The sequence below is a fragment of the Agelaius tricolor genome, unplaced genomic scaffold (genome assembly GCF_023055355.1).
Source record: "Agelaius tricolor isolate 1412-34295 unplaced genomic scaffold, bAgeTri1.0.p SCAF_22, whole genome shotgun sequence".
Taxonomy (NCBI): domain Eukaryota; kingdom Metazoa; phylum Chordata; class Aves; order Passeriformes; family Icteridae; genus Agelaius; species Agelaius tricolor.
Window position 1 is genome coordinate 4,500,315 of NW_027269282.1, and position 19,319 is coordinate 4,519,633.

The following is a 19,319-nucleotide window of genomic DNA, read 5'->3' on the forward strand; positions in this document are numbered from 1 at the left end:
CCTTCCATTTTCATTTGGTGTAATATCTCTCTCTTCCTCTCCTTTTGTCTGTTATTCTCCTTAGTCCCCACCTGCTCCAGGCTGAAGATTCCTAACCATCAGCCTTCTCAGCAAGGTCTTTCCTCCAGGGCTTCCCATTCGGGGCACTGTATTCCAGGTCTGTCTCAGACATGGTTTTACAAGCCTTTGGTTTTCATCCTTCTGGGAAGGGCACAAGTTTGATCATGTTGGGTGCTCTGTACAGGCAACTCCTGTATCTGGGAACTTTGCTCAGGAGTCTGATGTTCCTGGTTTGGGATTCTGTCCCTTGATGCAGATGCTGTAGCTTGATCAGCTACTCACATCTGCAAACCCAGCTAGATGCTGTGGTGCCTTTGCTGTGTTTGCAGTGTTCGTTACCAGTGATTTGGGCAGCGAGTTTCATACTGGAAGCATTTATTTTCAAACTCCACAGCAGTGTTTTCTGAGTGAGGGGGATTGCTTCCTGTGTTCCCCAGCTCCTTTTTTTATTTGCTGTGTTGTTAAGTTTGTCAGTGTCTCCATACTTAACTGTTGCAAATATAAAAGCCCTGATACTAATGGCTTTGTGGCTGACAGGTGCTCATTTTCCCTATTATTTGAGATTATTCCTTCTGAATCTCACTGTTATCTCCATTATTGACACACACTATAATTTTCAAAATTGTCCACTATTAGGTCTCTGACTCTGTTTTTTTCTCTTCTTGTCTGTGAACAGCAGTCTTCTTATGTTCAGTTAAATTTTGGTTTAACCCATTCAACAATTACACAGGGTTTGTTTTAAGCAGTAGCAAGAGAATATTAGTGAAACAAAATGCTCTTCTCCTTTCTGAATATGTGATTTAACTTGGACTCAGTATTACAGAGCTGATGATGTTTTAATGTGTACCCCTTTAATGTAGAAAACACCCTAAAAATGTACTTTAAAAAAATTAAAGCAATTTTTTAAGGTTTACTGCTTGAAAATATTTTGCTCCAGAACACTCCACTGGTTCTGCTAAGGAGCTGTTTGATTTGGTACCAAACATTTGCTGTAATATTTAAATGATTCCTCTTCTGGCTTTGATTTGGGTTTTTTAATTTGAAAAGATTGCAGTGACATTTATATAAGGGACTTCGTTTGTTGTAAAAGATTAAAGTTAATTTATACTTATTATCTGTCATTAATCCTCACACTGAAAAATTTTATTTAATGGGTATGTATTTCAGTTTATCTCTGCTTAGGATGAGTCATAGCTTGCATTTAAACAAGAAACCAGCATTCTTCTCATCTGCTGCAATATGTAACTAAAATGATATTTTTTAGTCCTTTAACATGCCTACCAAAAAACCTGATGTGTAAGCAACACTCTTCATTGTTTTCTGAAAGAAAAGAAGATAAAGCGTGTGACTGAAAGATGAAGTTTGCAAGTGTAATATTTTCTAAAAAAGGATAACAACTGAAATCCAGGTTAAAGGTAAATGTTGTGTGTTATACAGATAGTGGTGTTAGCTGTTGTCTGTGAACATTTTAAGACACATGCCAGTGTTGGGAGGATGCGGTCAGTGTGGTATTAGGGGGAGACACACAGCTCTGAGGTGACATCCTGCTGCTCTGTGAAGTGGCAGTTCTGGTAGACCAATACAGCGGTGATGTCTGTCAGAAAAGTTACATCTCCTGACAGAGCAAGAAAGAGTTTTGTAATGCTGTTGATCAGATTAAAAAAATCAAAAATAAAACCAAAAAAAAACCACCCAGCATTTTTCTGTAGATCATACATTGTTCTATTAAGTTTTGATGATGATTGCTTTGTAATGCAGCAGAAGGAAGGAAAACAAAGCTGAGTAATTGGGTAAAGAATGAGTTATGAGAGCATATTTTTCTTACGGTAACAATAATTCAGTTCAAACAAAAGATAGATCAAGGAGGTAAAAAGGCCTCAGGATCACTGAAAATAGAATTTTCTGAAGATCTTGCAGAATTTGTGGCTTTGCAAAAGTACTTCATTTAGAAAGAAAAAGGAAAAAGTCTAAAGGAGACAAACTTCTAAACCAAGTTGCTAAAAGTTTGTTGCATGTAAAAGCACAGAGTGAAGCGGTGTAACATCCTTTCTCTCTGATATCTTTTGACATGATCAGAAGCAAAGAAGACAAACACATAGCAAGGATCAAGTACTGTGGTTTTTAGCCTGACTCTTACCAGAATTCCCCATCTTGTGGCTCCTCACCCATTCTTTCTTTGACGTGAGAGACTGTTTATTGCAGAGTGGTTTTCCAAGGCGGTTTCTCACCCAAAGCTGACTGTTGTGCTCAGTTGCCTATCTGAGGTAGTGGATAAGATAAAAAAAAACCCTACTGAAAGTTGAGGAGAGAACAGTGACCTGGGTCAGCTTGCACTGAAACATGGGGGCCTTCTGAGGCTCTGCAGCATTTGCACCATTTGGTTCTGTTTCTTTAGAATAAGGGCTTTGAGTGTGTGTTAGGAAAAGCTTTTAAGGTAGAGCTTTTAAATAGTGCAGACAAGCTGTCTAGGCTGGGAAAGATAGAAGGAAGGGAAATGAAAGTATGGTGAATCCTTGCTACTCTGAATAGACAAGGATGATTGTGCCTTTGTAGTGCTATATATACTTGCCAAGGCAATCTGATCAGTGTTTGTCTTGAACCAGCTAATCAATGTGGTGTTGAGTTCAGTGCTATTTATCAGGAGAGCTGGAACAAGAAACTAATCCAGTAAATTTCATTTGTTCTCTGGAGTGGGTTTTGTTTTCATGCTAACTTCATGTAGCAAACGTTGACAGTACATATTGTTTTCCTCATTAATAAAACTTGGAACCTGTGATGTTCCTTGCAGCAGTCAAACCGTATCCAACACAGCTGAGCATGCATCTTTCTTTGACACATCCAAAGGTCAGAGCATGCACTGATCCAACTTGCTCCTTGTGGGAACTGTAGCTAAACTCTCCTGTCTCCAAGGCCAGTGTGGAACAAGAGCTGGAGGTAGTTAGCTGTCTTCAACTCTGTTGTTTGGATGACAGATGCCTCTGTTTTCAGCTGGGACTAACAATTTTCAGCAGAGCTGCAGCATGTTTCTCTGTTTTAGATCTGGATAACTTATTACAGTGCTGTTGCTGTTTTTGCTTAACCTGAGAGGGTGAAGCTGGTGGTTTTTGGAGTAAGGCTGTCAGAGAGCTGTTCTTTCTGGGTACGTTCAGGCTCAGCCAGCATTATTTAGTGTCAATCTGCCTTTTGCTGTTTCTTTGCACTGCTCTGAGAACTCGCCAGTCACTGGTGTAACACTGGGGAAGGCTGACCAGCACACTTGCTCATGCAAAGTGCCTTCTTGGGCAGAAGCTGCATTTTGATTCAGTTACAACTGAAAGTCTGCAAAGGCTTTGTTTCACACTGGCTGGGTTGCTGAACATTCTGAACTCTGAGTACAGCTGCTGCAAAGGGACAGTTAGTCTCTATGCCAAGATTTGAAGGAAACAAAATGATCTACATTTCAAATCCTTTAGTACTGCTCATATAGGAATTTCTAGTTTCAATATGATTTATTTTTTTATTCAAAGTGATGCAGTGAAGAATGTATGCATGCCTGTCATCCTTTCTGCTCCCAGATCTCTGCACCTCCCTTAGGAATCCAATAGCTGTTGAAGAAAGAAGAGGAAAAAAACCCAATACTACTATTTTGGATAAACTGTCACAAAGAAAAATGTTTTTGTTTCAACAATGTTACACAATAAAATCACTGTTATAAGCCATTTTTCAGAAACAGATATTTATCACAAAGCCCTTCTTAACTAAGACATGTTTGGGGCACTTTTTGATGTGTTTTTCTCCCATGGTGTAGAAAGAACTGTCAGCACAATCTGCTTGGCCTTGTCATAATGGTCTGATGCTGAGAATCCTTTCATCATCCTGCCTCCCAGAAGGGAGACCTGAGAGGAAACCCCCATCTTCGAAAGAAAAATTCTCTGCAGTCAGGTCTCTGCACCAAATCAGAGGTTACCAGTCTGATTTGGAGTGCATCATTGCCAGCTGTGGTTCCTGAATCTCCTCCCAAACTTGCATCCTCAGATTTCTACTTGGGTGCATTGCCATAGTTTTGTTTCAGGTTGAACCCTCTCCAGTTCTGTATATTTATGGCTGTCCTCAAAAAATTACAAAGACTGGGCAAATGCCCCCTCTAATCAGTGAGCTTGGACCTCTGGTCTCAAGTAGGAAGTCAAGCATTCAGCTTTCCTGGCTCCATTTTCAGTCATATCATAGCTCTGTACTTACCATTTCTCTCCTAAATGGATCTCTGGAGACTTTGCAGGCTTGCTATTTTTTTTTTTCCAGGGTACTTTTTGAGGTGCTGAGAGCCAGCAGTCCTGATGCAACAACTTTTCTTGTTCAAGTGACTAACATTGCTCGTGGGCCTGAAAGCATTACTAGCTAAAAGCCAGTTGGGAATTTCTGCTGTAGGAAAGATGAGGTAATAGGAACATAATTTTGAGACAGATCACCTGTTAACGACAAATTTCAGGACCTTGTACTCTTGGGACAGAAGTTGAAGTTGTATGTGTTGATCTACATCTGGTACATGTAATAATGTAGCCCATGCAGGCTTGTAATAACCAAAGTAAGTGGGGTAGGAAATGAAGGAAACATGCTTTTGTTCTCTTTTCTGTATGTACTGAAGTATGACAGCTTGGATAACCTCTAACCTTATATTGCAAGGGAACATGGGAAGAATGGGACACCCCAGGTGTCTCCTGGTGTGGTCTGTGCAGGTGAGAAGCAGAAACATGCACAGAGCTGGTGCCTGGATGGAGAAAAGGAGCAGGGATAAGGTTGCATTGACCCAGTCCTTTGCCTCATTGATCCACATCTCTGGCTGGTTGCTTGCCTTTTCTCTTCTTCACACAGGTTTCCCCTCTCCCACCTTCCTTCAAAACTTCATGCTCACTGCTTGTGTCCCTCTCAGTATCCTTCTGTCCCCTCAGTGTTGGCCAGGGCCAGGAGGTGCTGCTGGGTACCTTCTCCCATAAGGCAAGAGAAGGGGAAGAAGGGGAACACAAAGTGTAGGCTGCTTTGGAGGCAGCAGTATGGTCTAACCCCTAGTTTTGGATGCTGTGATGGTGAATGCAAGTGTGTGACAGGTGTTCACAACCTTGTCTGGGAAAGGAGAGAAGGGCTTCATCTTGCAATTGCTGTGGTTCTTCTCTGGCTGCAAATGGTGCTGATCACCCTGAGTAGTTTGCATAACTGTGGGCAAACAGCCCTCAAAGTTTTCTTCCCAAACAGTGCATGAGAGAACCATAAAACAATTAAATAAGCAATGTGGAACCAAGGGTCAGGAATTTTCCTCACATGAAACAAGTGGATAACATGGACAGGGCTATGTCAGGGGCATGGCAGAACATAGCAGTAGATGGTGTAATCTACCAGTGTTCCTTCTGTCCTTGGGAGTTTGAATTTGTGTGGAAATACTGATCATCTCTGCCTAGTGCTCTTTGTGGTTGTTCCTTACAGTGCCTTTGCAAAATTGGAGTATCCTGTTTTTCAGAAGTGAAACAGACTCCAGTCTGTTAGATGCAGGCTAAACCTCAGATAAAGATTTTGTATTTGTCTGAGTCTGAAGGAATGCAGAGGAATCCCTGCATGAGTCAGGTTTTCAGCCCGGTGTTCCATTAAGAAGGCCTAGGGGCTGCCTTTTGAAGCTATACTTTATGGGTACACTGCTGCCTGAGCATCACTTCCCATTAGCCATGTAATAAGATTTTCTGTCCCTCTTGCCTCTTAATTATTTACCTTTGAGAGTACATTCATAAAGCAACATGACTTATTTAGGGGGAAAATTAAAAGCTCTTGCAAAGCATGGATGCCTTTTCTCTTTTTTTTTTTTTTTGCCTGGGAGTTCAGTGCTTGTAAGGCTCAGGATGAAGAACAGATTGCTGTGAATGGTAGATTTTGCAAATGAGCATGTTCAGCTCACAAAAGGTGAGGCAGGAAAGGGGATGTAGCAGTTACAGAATGATCTTGTAACTGTCTGTACAAGGGTTTCTGCACAGGAGGGGCTGAGGGAAAGGAGCATTGGTACAGAAAAGCTTATTCATGAAGCCACCAGTGGAAACAGGACATGAGTTTGAAAGGCAGCATTACTTTTATAGAGGCAGACTCTGTGCATGGTATCAGTGAGTTCACACATGGTCCAGACTGGTAGCAGCTCCTATGGTAAGGGTGTGGTTTTTATCATGGTAGGTCATAAACAGCTGCACAAATTTAGTCATGCTTGCAAAGTCAAGTGCAGGCTGCTATCTCTGAGTTGTCTGGTTGCTGAGCCAGGGTGGAATATCTAAAAGCATCTGAATCATTTAGAAGCACAGCTCTTAATGGCTCTCTGGTGAATACTTGCTCCTTCACTTGGGCAGTTGTTGCTCCTCTCTGGTTGTCTCTACAGTGCTGTAGTTGTGCCGAGTCATTTGGGGAGCAGTGCCAAGGGTTCCTTGCTGTCCAGGACAGTGAATAAGGCAAAAACAAAAGGAGGGCATTTGATAGACACTGCTCTTCTCCTGATTAAGTGGGTGTGTTTGTAGTAAAAGGGCAAGGACCCTTCCACATGGGTGAAGGCTGCCAAAGCCATACAACCATCAGGAGGGATATGTGGAAAGGTAGTTGATGCCAGACTTGATTTTGCTGCTTATTTGCGTACGGGAAGATCTCCCTGTGAGCATCCCAGGAAAGAAAAGGAACAGAACAGGAAGGTTCAGAGGTGAGATCAGCACTGAGGAGCCCACTGTGACTGTCACTAGCCTTGAAGAAGAGCCTGGTCAGCCAAGAGTGTTCCAGGACATGACAACAGGAAGCCACCAGCATTTCCATGTGCTGCTATAGTGTAGGTAATCTCCTCTTTCTCTCAGAGCTGGACTGTGCAGGAGAGATTGCTTTGGCTGTCCCAGGAAGTTCTGGGCAATGTGTCCTCCACATTTTCCTCTCAGGAGACACTTGACAGTAGTACATAAAGACACAACCTGCTGAAGAGTTGGGTAGTTAATTACAATTCCACATGGTCAAAGCCCAGCCCTTAGATGGGAGTTGTTCTGCTCCTTCTGGAAACTCAATGAAATCGTTCAAATGATTGATTCTAAATGGAGGAGCAGTGCAGCAGGTTTATTGTAGGAATAAGAGGCTAAAACAGAGGTTGCTTTGTATCTCCAATGTCTTTTATTTCCACCTATTTGGCCTTGTTCCCTGGGGTGGGTTGAGTTGTGGGCTGCCCAGTCAGGTTTTGCCCAGCTGTGTGGGAATCTTCCATGGAGCTTGGAAAATGCCATTCATGAGCTACACCGCGGTAATGCCAGGAGGCCGAGCGTGGGGCGAGTGCGCGCCTTTGCCCAGATGCACGGTTACGTGCAAGCACTCACAAAGAGCTTGCAGTTAAAAGCTACGTGCCCTTCTCTTTTTAACAGGGGAAGCAGCCCCAGCTGTGTATACAGCTTGGTGTTTCCCTTTGATGTGTGTTTGTTTCCAGTGTTTCTCATAGAGTGGATCCTGGCGCTCCTCAGAGCTGTCTGCCCTTTTCCAAGTTTGCAGCTGTGTAACTGCAGAGCTTGCTGGGGTGAGCTGGTTTCAGCAGTTTGGGTGGGGGGTTCCTCTTCCCTGCAATCCCTCCTGTTGTTTGCTTTGCTCCTGGTCTTTCCTTGCCAACCTGCACTGCAGGGAGCTGTCTCATTCTGCTAATGGAAACAGTGCTTTGCAGAGGCCTCAAGATTCTCCCTTTTGCTTTGCCCGCTTGCTCCTACACACATGGCATTAATGCCCTTTGCCAGCTGCAGCTGCCACTCTGGAGCAGATCTTCTGCTCTCAAAGAGGTTTCTGGAGACTCAGCGTGCTGCCCCTGCAGCTGGCTCAGGCCCTGTATCTAAAGGAGAACAAGAAACTGTGTTCTTCAGATTTCTGTGGTTTCTGAAGTTTTCTGAAGCTGTCAGGGATGGAGCTGAGAGGGGCCTACAGCACTCATTTAGTGCCCTCATCCCAAGGCAGGATAAGCTCCATCTAAAGCTTTTCTGGCAGGTGCCAATCTAGCATGGCCTTAAAAGCATTTGTCAGCAGGATTGCATAGGGAAATAGTGCAGCCTATTGCCCTGATTAACTGTGGTTACTGCTAGAAAGTTTTGTCTAACATCTGACTAAGAAGAACATTATTTCAGCATTGTTCAAGGGAAGAAAAAAAGCCATCCAAAGCTGAGTGGCTCTGTGAATGTGAAGAGTCCCAAATGCTGAATATAGCAGTCAACTTTCCTAGCAAGAATCACTCTGTTAGACCCTCAAAGTATGCTGAGGAGTTCTGGCTGAGATAGGCAAATGTGGGGAACAAATAAAATGGATCTTTTCTTTTTCCAATGTATGCATTTCCCACTTCACCTAGCCCAAAGAGCAACTTTGATGCCAAAAAAAGTGGGAAACTGGATGGGAACACTTCATCTCCTGTGGATATTCTATGTAATATGACCCTCTTAGGAAATGTGCAGAGCCTGTTCTCTGTGGTGTGACCTCTTTTAAACTTTTCTTGGCTTGGAAGAGCAGCTTACAGGCTTGGTATTCACTGGAAAAAGCACATATAGGGATACATTTCAGTGAAGGGATTGCAAAAGGAAAGGAGAAGCAAAATCTTACATCTAGTGTCATATACTTCAGGAAAACATGTGAAGGCACTCTGGAGTCATGAGTGTCTCTTGGAGCTTCTTTGAGTTGTGTGTTGTGGTGATCTCTGCACAGAGTACACGTGGTGGGGAAAGAGCAGAGTGGGAAGGGGTTTGTACTGTGTGCTGGGCACACTGGAAGTGTTCAGCAGCTGTCAGAGTGGAAGGCTGTGGTACACAAGCAGGGGACTCCTGTAAGCCCTCCAGGCTGGCTCCCAGGTCTGTGCAGACAGCACTGGCTTGTGCTTTCACTCAGCCATCCAGGAAAAGCAAATTGCACAAGGTGCTTAAGCAATTTTTTATTTTTTCATTTCAAAGTATCTTTCTTTTTTAATTGTTCTGTTATTTAAAGTGAAAAATATTATTAATCTTGCCAACCCTTGTAATCTTCCCTACAATTCTGGTGGTGCTTGGGGCAACCCAGCACCCAGAGTTAAGTGTTTCCTATCCTCCACACAAAACCAATGAGCCAATGTAACCTTTGTACTTAAAAAACAGAAAGAAGAGGAAACATCCTATGTAGGTGTTTGTTTTTTAGAATAGTGTGATGTCTGGGCTACTATGGTGTATATTTTTTTAATGGGGCCTAAACCATAATGGGATTAACAGTAGGACATCAGAACTAAAGGGTTTTAAGAAGTAAAAAGCTTTATGACTGCGTGATTGCAGTGTCAACAATACAGCCTTCATCTTGTCTTCCTGATTATGACTAAACTCCTTTGAAATTCCATCTTGAGAATTTCCTGGGACAGAGATAACAGAAGACCTCAGACAGATTTTTGTTGCATATATGGAGTAGTGAGGAATTACTGATCCATTTTGGGAAATGTGGCCATGTTGTACTCTGAGCCTCATTAACTACCAGAGGAAGCTGGATGAATTGGCTTTCAGAGAATCCCAGACTCTTGGCTCTTCCCACACCTTTGTCATTGCTGAGCTGCATGAGCTCCTGAAAGCCAGGAGTAGCTGTAGCTGTGCAGTACTGTATGAAGGAATTAGGATTAGCACCATTTTGTGGATGAGTGGTGTGTGCTTCAGTTCCTGCAGGATTTCCCTGGGGTCATGCAAGCTGTCTGTGGACAGGTCTGAGTTTCACTCCAAGGTCCTGCCTGCTGCATCGCCCTTTCCTGCTTGTGGAAATGTCATCTCCGGTTTGCTGCTCTGCCCTTCCTGAAAGTGCCTGCAAGCTCTGCCAGCTCCTGGCTAGCACAGCACTAGGAAAGTCAAAAAGTTCCTCCTTCTGGTTTGTAGTTCGGCTCTCGTGCTGAGGAAACCCACCACAGGCTCTCTCTAGGTGAATTATGTTTGGGAAAAATTACCTTTTTTGTTGTTTTTTAGCTATGATTTTTAACAGTAGTGTTTTTTGAAACCAACAAGGAGTCATCCCAGGATGGGATGCAACATAGAAAATAAAATATCTGATTGGTGAAACAGTAATGAATATTGCCTAAGTTCATGAGGCCCTGAGAGTGACATAAGCACTACAAAAGAGCAGGGAAGGAGGGTGGGATTGTGATTATAAAGTGGTGCTGCTGCAGGTATTTCTGTAAGGTCATATTGTTATTTTCTTAATACTGCTCTGATAGCAGAGCAAATGGAAACCAGTTTCCACTAAACCAGAGGAGTAGGTGTTCCAGCTCCTCCCTCTTTTTTTTGTCTTTTTAAATAATTTTTCTTTCCAAAAAAAGCCATGAACCTTTCAGTGTCTGGTTTGTTCCAAGTGGGGTCCTAACCCTTTTCCTGCTGGGAAAATACAGGGTCAGCAAGCATAAGGCAGCTAATCCTCCTACAAATGTTAGTTTACTCAACTACAGCTGTTCTTGGTTTGGAGAATCAAATTTGTATCCATTTGTGGCATTGAAGACCCAGACAGGGGTCATAATAGTCTTCTTTAGCTGATCAAAAGTTCACTAGGTAGAGCATCCTGTGCTTAATATAATGATTTTTGAGCCAAATTGAAAGCACTAGAAGTTTTGTAGTTGAGCTGAAGCAAATGGAGCAATTTGCATGTCTTACAGATACATTCTTTTCTTGCTTCCAGCCCAGAGAATGTTGTTTCCAAGCAGCCAGCTCCATGCTTTTTCCTTGTTTGAGGTTTGAGCCATCTTGCATCTCTTGGCCTTCACACACTCCTACAGGAGAGAAAGAAGATATAAGGAAGGTGCCCAGTTAAAGGGAGAGAGAAAGGCAGGGGGTTTGTATTGTTCTTTCCCCCTGAGGTTTATCTTGTTTTAATTTTCTAGACAATAAACTTGGCTCCTCTTTGGAAGAACTGTATTGAGAAGGAGATTGTATTAGCACATCACACCAGCTAAACGGAGGCAAGGTGTGTTTTCACACTCTCTGGTGCCTCCTTTCAAAAACTCTTTTTTTTTCCTGGTACCTCTGTATGTGTGAGTTCAGGACATGGCTCACCTGCTGTCAATGTGCTGGGAGCTGTGCTCTGTTCAGGCTCCCCTCCTGAGTAACAAGTATAGGTAATTTGAATTAAAACCATTTGTCACTTAATGTTAGCCAACTCCTAGCCTCTTGAAATACAGTATTGCTGGTTTTTCTGTGCAAAAATCCTTATGTCCAGTAGGAAAAGGTCTGCTAGGATGTCTCAAGTTCTCCTTCCTACTCCTTTTTTCTCCAAACATACATCAAAGAATGACCTTGGCTGGTAATTCATTTTCCCTGGGAAGTTTGAGGTTAAATTTAAAATAATTTTACAAGGTGAAATTACATGCACTGCTTCCCTTGTTCCAGATGTATGCCCTCTATACCTGAAAGGTACAGTAGATATTTGATGACTCCTTAAATATTTCTGACAGTGTGAAGAGATATTAGATGAAGAGCACATGCTTTCCTTCTGGCATAAAAGATTTTGTGTAAACAAGTATGTCAAATGGTTACATTCTTAGAATATACTTTCATTAGGAATTTTCTTCCATGAGATAAGCTTCAGAAAATAGATGCATGTGATGGAAAAATTCTTAGTGGTATAACTTACCTGTGTAATTTTAAAAATTATGTTAATGACAAAAAGAACTTCCAGTACCAGATAAGAATTTATTCTTGATATTGACAAATTTCCCACTCATGATTTTAAAACCAGGAAATATGTTTTCCGAAATAACAAGTTAATAGCATCCTTTCCTCTTTCAGTGATGTACAAATGTCAGTCTTATGAAGCAGATCAGTCCCTGGCTACTCTCCAGCTGCCTGCTGGGAAGCTCTCTGCTGCCTCGGGTTCTGCCAGGCTCAAGTGCAGGCATGGGTCTTCAAGGGTCCCTGCAGATCCTTGCTAATTCCTCTGTTTTCTGGTGTGCACCATCTTTGATTTCTTCTGGAGAGGCTGGAAGGACCTGGTGGCAGTAGATCTGAGCTGAAGAACTTTCCCATTGCCTGGCAGTTTTAGAGGCCATTAAGGATATGGAATGAGAGCATCTCTGCTTCTCAGAGTTTGACTGCAGAAGCCTTGCAGGAGCCCAAAATACCTCTTCATTTCAAAGGCATTGTGCTTAGCCAGGAAACCTCTGAACAGAATAATCAAGAATAGCTGGAGAGTTTGGGAAATCTTGGCTATCTTTGCTGGTGACCTAATTCTAGCAGTAAAGCTGAAAATCCATAGATTGCAGCAAACCAGGTTAGTGCCTCCTCTGCAAGGAGGCAGGTTCCTGATGAATGGCACAGCTGCTTTGCAGGCATGTTGGCAGTGTGCAGGAGGACTCTGCACTGACTTGGCTTGGAGCACACTGTGTATCCCTAGAAGGATAATTACAATGGTATTAGTGAGAACCAGGGCACAGGACACCACTGGCTATTTAAAGAGCAGGTCTATTTTTAACCACCTTTTAACAAAGATGGAGTTTTTATTAGACTGGGCTTTATAATTAACCAGCCTGGGTTGTCTGTTACTGTTTACAGCTTTCTTTGCATGTTCCCTGATAGTCAAATGCAGGATTGTCACCATATCTTATGGCCAGGGTAGGAAATTGCAATACCTGCATGCTTGGCAGCACATTGAAAAGTTGGTGGCAAATGATTTTTACCTACATGTGGCCATACAGGCAGCACCTGGGCTGTGTTCTCAAGTCAGAAGGAGAACATGATGTAAAGCATTTGTGGCCAGTGGTGGCTGTTGGGTTTAGAATGTTGTGAGCACAGCTCAGCCTAAAAGGGGTTTAGCTGGTAACATTGTCTTCTGTGCTACACTAAGATATAATATAATTATATTCACCAGGGATTAAAATACTCTCTGACAATGACCAATATTGATAATAGGAGATCCTCAATATATAAATTCAGGGGGAAATCTGCTCCAGAGCATCTGTTGCTATTTGACATCTCTTAATAAGTGTCCAAATTTCTTGCAAGGAATGACAAAGAGGAGCTGGGAGTTGGGAAGAGAAAGTGGTGGACAGGCGCTGAGGTCAGTGTGAGATCTGTATGAAAATGAAAGGGTGAGAGAAAATGCCAGGCATTGATTGATTCCATTCCTTTGCTGGGCAGATGGCCACCTATGCTGCTCTCATCACCTTCTCATTGTGAAACCCAGGTTATTGCATTTGATCTTTTTCTACTGAGTTGAAGCAGCCCTGTCTCATCAGCGCCTCTGAAGATCAAAGGGGTTATGAAAGGATGAGCAGTTGTGTTACCGAGCAACTGTGAGTTCATTCTGGAGGAGGAACCTTCCAAAATGGCATCATTTTTATTACTGGGAGCATCAGTATTCAAAAGTTTTTGACATTGCCTTTTCTAGTTTTGGAAGTCATGAGATTATAGGTAGTCTCTCTTTTTTAGAAATTGTTTTATTCATTTAAATAAAGCTTCTGTCTTCTAGCCCTGTAGTTCAAAGCAGGAAACCTCAAGATGTGCAACAAAGAGGACCCAAAGGCCCAGAAGTTATGCTGTGAATAAAATTAGTCCCAGATATATCACTTCAGCTTCAGAATCATAGTGTTGCTTTAGTATAATTATTTGGGATCTGCTTGATTTAGGAATTTGCCTTCAAAATCATAACATAATTAGGAGAGGCCTCTCAACAATATTCAGTTTTATACCCAGAAGGATCCCAGGAAATGCAGAGGTTTTGACAGCTCTGGGATGCAGAGGGAGGTGGAGGAGCATGTCTTTCTCCAGACTGCAGTAGTAGGCTAGAAAGGTCCATGTTGGAATGGACCAGTGGTGGCAAGACATCACTTGGCACAAGGTTTGTTGGTCTTGCAGCTTCTGTTTGCCAAGAACCTGAAACTCTTCCAAAGTTGACATCAGTGATGAGTCTTCCCATCCAGAAGTAATTTCTGTGTAAGGTGGCCATACACTCACACTGCAGTGCAAGGCCACACAGGGCTCAGGGACAGTCAGGGTTTGTAGCATGGACGCTTTCAAAGTGTACAGTGGAGAGTGTGGGCAGTACATTTTCAGGTAAAACCTTGCTTTATGCTTACCTTAAGGCTTGCAGCTTCTGTTGCAGATGGGGAGGAGGGTTTCTGTGCCCCAAAATCAGCCATTTTTTCCTGAGTATTTCAGTTGCTTGGTAAGATGCTCCCTTTCCCAGGGTACCTGGTTTTGGTTTTGTCTCTGAGGTGGCCTTTGGACAAAGCTCTGCAGTTGTGGAGTACATCATTACATTGCTGTTTGTATTTTGTTTCCACTTGTGGCCTTGAATCAGAACTCAGCTTTCTTATGCACTATGCCACCCCTTATCTGCCTGGTGCATGGCTTGTGACCAGGCAGAGGTACATTGATTTGTGTGACTGTGAAAAACTGCATTGCCTTGGGGTTGGATTTTTTAAATTATTTCTATTATTGTTTTACCATTGTTAGGTCACAGATCTCATCATTTGCAGTTTGTTTTTCCTTTGGCCTTGACTTGAGAACACAGTTGGGTGCATGTTCATCTCTGACTTTTGCAGACAGACCTGACATGGTTAAGATAAGGTTGAAAATGTTGCTTGTAGAACTTTTTTGTTCCTTTTAATTCCTATTTATAGTATGTTGTCAACTCTTTTTATTGTCGGGCTTAAATTTTCATTTCTTTGTTTATTTTAAATGGTAGATCTTTACTTCTAAAAATTTAAAAATATGAAGGATTTTTTTCAGTTAATTTTTATGGCAGATGTTATTAGCTTTTGGAATACAAATACTCATACATGCCAGGGAGCCATCGGTAGAAGCTGACTGGAAACAGGGTCAGATGAGCAAATATCCCCTTCCAACTGGGAGCAAAGGCACGAAAACAATCATCAGGAGAGACCTGATTTAAAATCTGAAAGCAAGGCTTGTTGCGAGCGATTTCACAGCTCAGGTGGAGAACATTGACTTTCAGCTGTGCATTTGTGAGTCCGATTTCCTCCTGAAGGCCGTGTCCGTGGTGCCCTGCGCGCTCGGGCTGAGCGGGGCTGGCCGCTCATCCATCGCAGCCTGGCCGGGCGCCGCCGCAGCGCTGCTGCCTGCCCGGAGGGCTCGCAGCAGTTGCATAACGCGCTGCAGCACCGACACACAGCGGGCTCTGCCCGCTCCTGCCTCCTCCAGCCCGCAGCCAGCGCTTGGGAAAACCTCTGGAGACAAGCGTGGCTAAAGCAGGGAGCGGATACCTCGCTGAGAGGGCTGGGCTGGGGGTCAGGGACAAGAGTAAGGAAAAAACATCGAGTCGTATGATGGCTGTTGGAGATAAGCAGCCTCTGACCTGTGAACTGCTTTTAGAAGGAAAGCCTATTTTCCCTGCCCTATGGTTTTTGCATGTGTTTCTCATTACTTTTATCTCAGAATCATTCCCGTACATTGAATTATTGATGTGGGGTCACATGTGTTTCTCCAGGAATTGCTTTCTTTAACCAGTGATCCCTCCTGAATTTTTTAAACAATCTGTTAGGCTCTGAAATCAAACAAAGTTGGTGGTTTCTGATTTCAGGGTTGAATTAGATTCGACTTTGAAAAGGCTTTGAGGGAAGAGGAGACATATGATAATGTCCTTCTCCATATTAGGATCCTCCTTCTTCTGGTTCTTTTGGTGCTTCTTTTGGTTTGCTTCTATTTTTTTAACATCTCACAAAGATCAAGTGTCTGATTTAGCATCAGTGGAACTTGAGCATATTCCTAGTGTTGAGCACATGCTTAAATCCACTGTTGAATTCAAGCCCTATAGACCTGGAGGCATAAGTACAAAAATATCTGGGAAATGCTTTTCTTTTCCCTCAGATGCTCCCTTCTTTCAACATACAAAATTAAGAATTCAGCATTTTGAACTGCTGCTGGAGGCGAGTTGGTCATTTCCTGCTGGGAGGGAGGCTTGATCTTTCAAAGATGGGAAGAGAGTTTGTGTGTGTGTGTCTGTGTGTGTGTTTTGCAGATGTTCAGGCCTTGATTCAGCAAAGTCTCTCAGCAGTGTCTGACGGGGGGATAGTGCTGAGTCTGATAAAGCTGCTGCTCCAGAGCTGAGTGTGCGTGCGTTTGCCTGACTCCTCAGCAGAGAAAGTTTCTTTTCTCAGTTTCCATCGCTTCTTCCCATGGTGGAAGTTGGCAACGACCCTGCACAAATCCCAAACCACTTCTGGCAAAGAAGCTGCTGTCTCTCTGGCAATGTTAACATTCAGGGATTGCTCGTGTCTGCAGCGTTTCTGCAGCATGGGCCAGAGGAGGATGGAGCAGGCAGTGGGGGTCACCCCTTGTCAGGGGCTGCACAGGGGCTTGGGCTCAGCAAGGGAAACTCTCCCTGGCCTTACAGCCCTGGGCTGGCCCTTGTAGGGACCCTGTTGGGCATTGTTGGGGGTTAGGTTTCCAGCCCCTGTGTAGCCGCTTTGTGAACAGCAGACAGAGGGCTTGGAGCTGCCAGCACAGGTCCCTCAGCTCTCTGGGGACTTCCCAGCAGGGAGGAAGCTGGTGGCTTTGTGCCCAGCTTGCTATGGTGCAGAGTGTTGTGCTAGGTTGATTCCTACCCAAACTCCTCAAAAACGTATTCAGAGGTGTGGGGGAAGGAAACAGAGACTTTTTTTTACACCCACACCTTTTTCTGCAGTGCAGTTTTGATTCAGGCAAAAGAGAGCCCAGTTCCTGCAGTGGGATTTGCATGTGTGTTGTACACTGAGACAGCTGAAGCTGTGAGCAAAAAGCACGCATAAATAAAGGCTTCCTCCCTGTGCTTTATATAATCAGAGTGGGTGATGTCATTGGGAGCTGGAGAGGAGAGCAGGCTGTGAAATTACAGCCCTCTGCAGCCAGACAGAGCCAAGTGCAAGGGGGGGCTGCACAGAGCAAGAGCCAGGCTCCCCTCTGATACAGGCTCAGGACAGAGGACCTTGGAGGGGAGCTGGGGGTAGAAGTAGATAATCCTGATACAGTCAGATAATCCAAATACAGTCAGAAGCTCTTGCACAGGCACAAAGGGGAGGCAGGGAGAACAGCAGGTGCCTAGTGAGCAGCACTGGGGCTGCCATTTCAAGGGCCAGCACTCCCTTCCTCTGTATGCAGTCTTCTACAGCTTATAGATCTGCTGGAAGGGCTATGGGGCTGCTGGGCTTTTTCATCCTTCTTCTGCTTCAGTCTCCTGGCCTATTGCAGCTCCTGGCAGAGAAGAGAGGGCATCCTTGCTCTGCTTGCCCACCACATCCCAGAGGAACTTGCTTATAGTCTCTTCCTGGCCCCACACAGGCAAAGAAGCACAAACAGAGGGGCTCTGTCCTAGCCAGAGTGGCCAGGTGAAACAAGATAAAGGGTGATCCTCAGCTCTTCGGGACAGGGCTTGTGTTTGGCTCTGGCTTTCTGAAACCAGTCAGGTGTTTTCCTCCTTTTTGGCCATTCTGATGCCCCCCAACATGGGAATCTCAAACAGGAGTTTTCCCTCTCATCAGGCTGAGCAGGAAGAGGGGGCCAGGCTCAGCCCTTGGGAAAGTGGAGAGCCCCTTTCTTTCAAATCTTTTACAGATTTCTCTTTCAACACATGAAGCATCTACAATGTGCTCAGTATGCTGCTGTGAGAGCCTGATTTATTCCCACTTTGGCAGGAGGAAGGGCTGCAGCTTTTCCCATCTCCCCTGCAGCTAGCATGCAAAAGCTTCGGCCTCTGCTGAAACTGGAATTCTCCTTCTGTCATCCTCTGTCTTCCTGAGGATCAAGAGAGCAAGAGGCAGCAGCCCTTTGCACCAAGCCTGCCTTGTTTCTCTGTTATATAACAATATGGGCTTTTAGACTTGTTTTTCTAGATATTGGCAGATGCGTCAAATATTGGCATAATCCAGTGGTTTACATGGAAAGCCGTCTGGCTCTGTCTGGAGGCTGCACAATGCTGCTATTTTCATTGAAAACAAGAGCCTGCAGCATTGTCAAAGCCACGTTGCAGCAGAGTCCAGGTAAACAAGGGGAAAAGGCACTCACATCATGGCCTGACCTGGGGAATTACAGCTGCCCAGGGGCAGCTCCAGGACTTGATAAAAAAGATTAATGGCTTTGCAATTGCTTTCTCTCTGAAATGGTCTTTTAACTAAGTCTTCTGTGATGGTTTTCAAAGAATCACAAAATCATTTCAGTGGAAAAGACTTTCAAGACCATTGAGTTCAACCTTTGACCGATCACCATTTTGTCAGCTAGACCATAGCCCTCTGTGCAACATCTAGTTCAGTGAGCAGTGACTCCATCTGCTCCCAGGGCTCTGGAGTTTATTTCTGATGCACCCACCAGTCTGTCAGACCTGCAGTGTGTGCTCTGCAGTTTAAGAACCCATCTTGGTCCACTGGGGCTGTTGGAAGTTGAGGTCAGGGACTATGATTGGGTTAGATTTTAAAAATAAAAAAGTAAGGAAGGTATTGAATGCTGCAGAGGGATGACAGCTGGGGAAGTTGTTTAGTTGGATCTCTGAAGGAAAGCAACGTGCTCACATGCCAGGACAGTTTGCAGGCTTGTTTGCTCCTTCCCATCCCAGTGTGGCTCAGCTTGGAGTGCAAAATAGGGGGAAAATCCAGTGGCAGCACAGAAGTACCAGCTTTGGTCAGACCTCTTCAAAACCTGCCTTAGCTCAGCCAACACCACCTGCCCCTGCTGTGTACTTCCAGCCTGAGCCGTCCTGTGTGCCGTTGGGAGCTTATCAGCTCACACCACACTTGTACCCCAGGCAGGTGGCCCCTCCTGATGCCTGGTGTGCTGGCACAGGCCATCGCCCCTGCTGCAGGCCACAGCCTTTGGCCAGCAGCCAGCAGAGCCAGGTGCAGGAGTGGCTTCTCTGAAAATGGTCTGCATGAGCCTGGGACAAGCAGTAACCTTCTTCACTCCACTGTGATCCTGGGGCACAGTGGGAAGGTTTTCAAGTGTCTGGGGTTTTATTACATGGCTGGACCTTTGCCTGTAGCTTTCAGGTGCTTAACAGGGTTGATCTTGTTCAGTCTGCACACAACCCAGCTTTTGACGTGGCAGATCAGTGCCACCCTTGATCGCTGTCTCAGCAATCCAGCCAGTGCTTGCTCCTGCCTGAAGCTGATCTCTGGTTCCAGGAATTGCAGTTCCTGGTGCAGCACCTTCCCAGTTCCTGGTAAAACACAGTGCTGAGAATCAGCCCAAAGCTCAGGCTGTAGATGTGTTGTCCATTTCTTTCTGCATTCAAGAGTGGACTGTGATGTCTTTGTTACTGGTTGGATGTTGATTCCCCAAACTTTTGTTACT

General features: G+C 44.3%; 1 protein-coding gene and 1 long non-coding RNA gene across 3 annotated transcripts in view; one reads left to right on the forward strand and one right to left on the reverse strand.

The window, feature by feature from the left end:
* The window catches only part of MXI1 (MAX interactor 1, dimerization protein), a 54,911-nt gene that overhangs the window by 28,992 nt on the left and 6,600 nt on the right, over positions 1 to 19,319 (forward strand). The window lies entirely within an intron of this gene.
* LOC139599143 (uncharacterized) lies at positions 1,152 to 19,214 on the reverse strand. The gene is made up of 3 exons (XR_011682172.1): positions 11,677 to 19,214; positions 4,279 to 10,816; positions 1,152 to 3,644 (listed from the first exon to the last, which is right to left on the reverse strand). It is a non-coding gene; the product is annotated as an uncharacterized lncRNA (long non-coding RNA).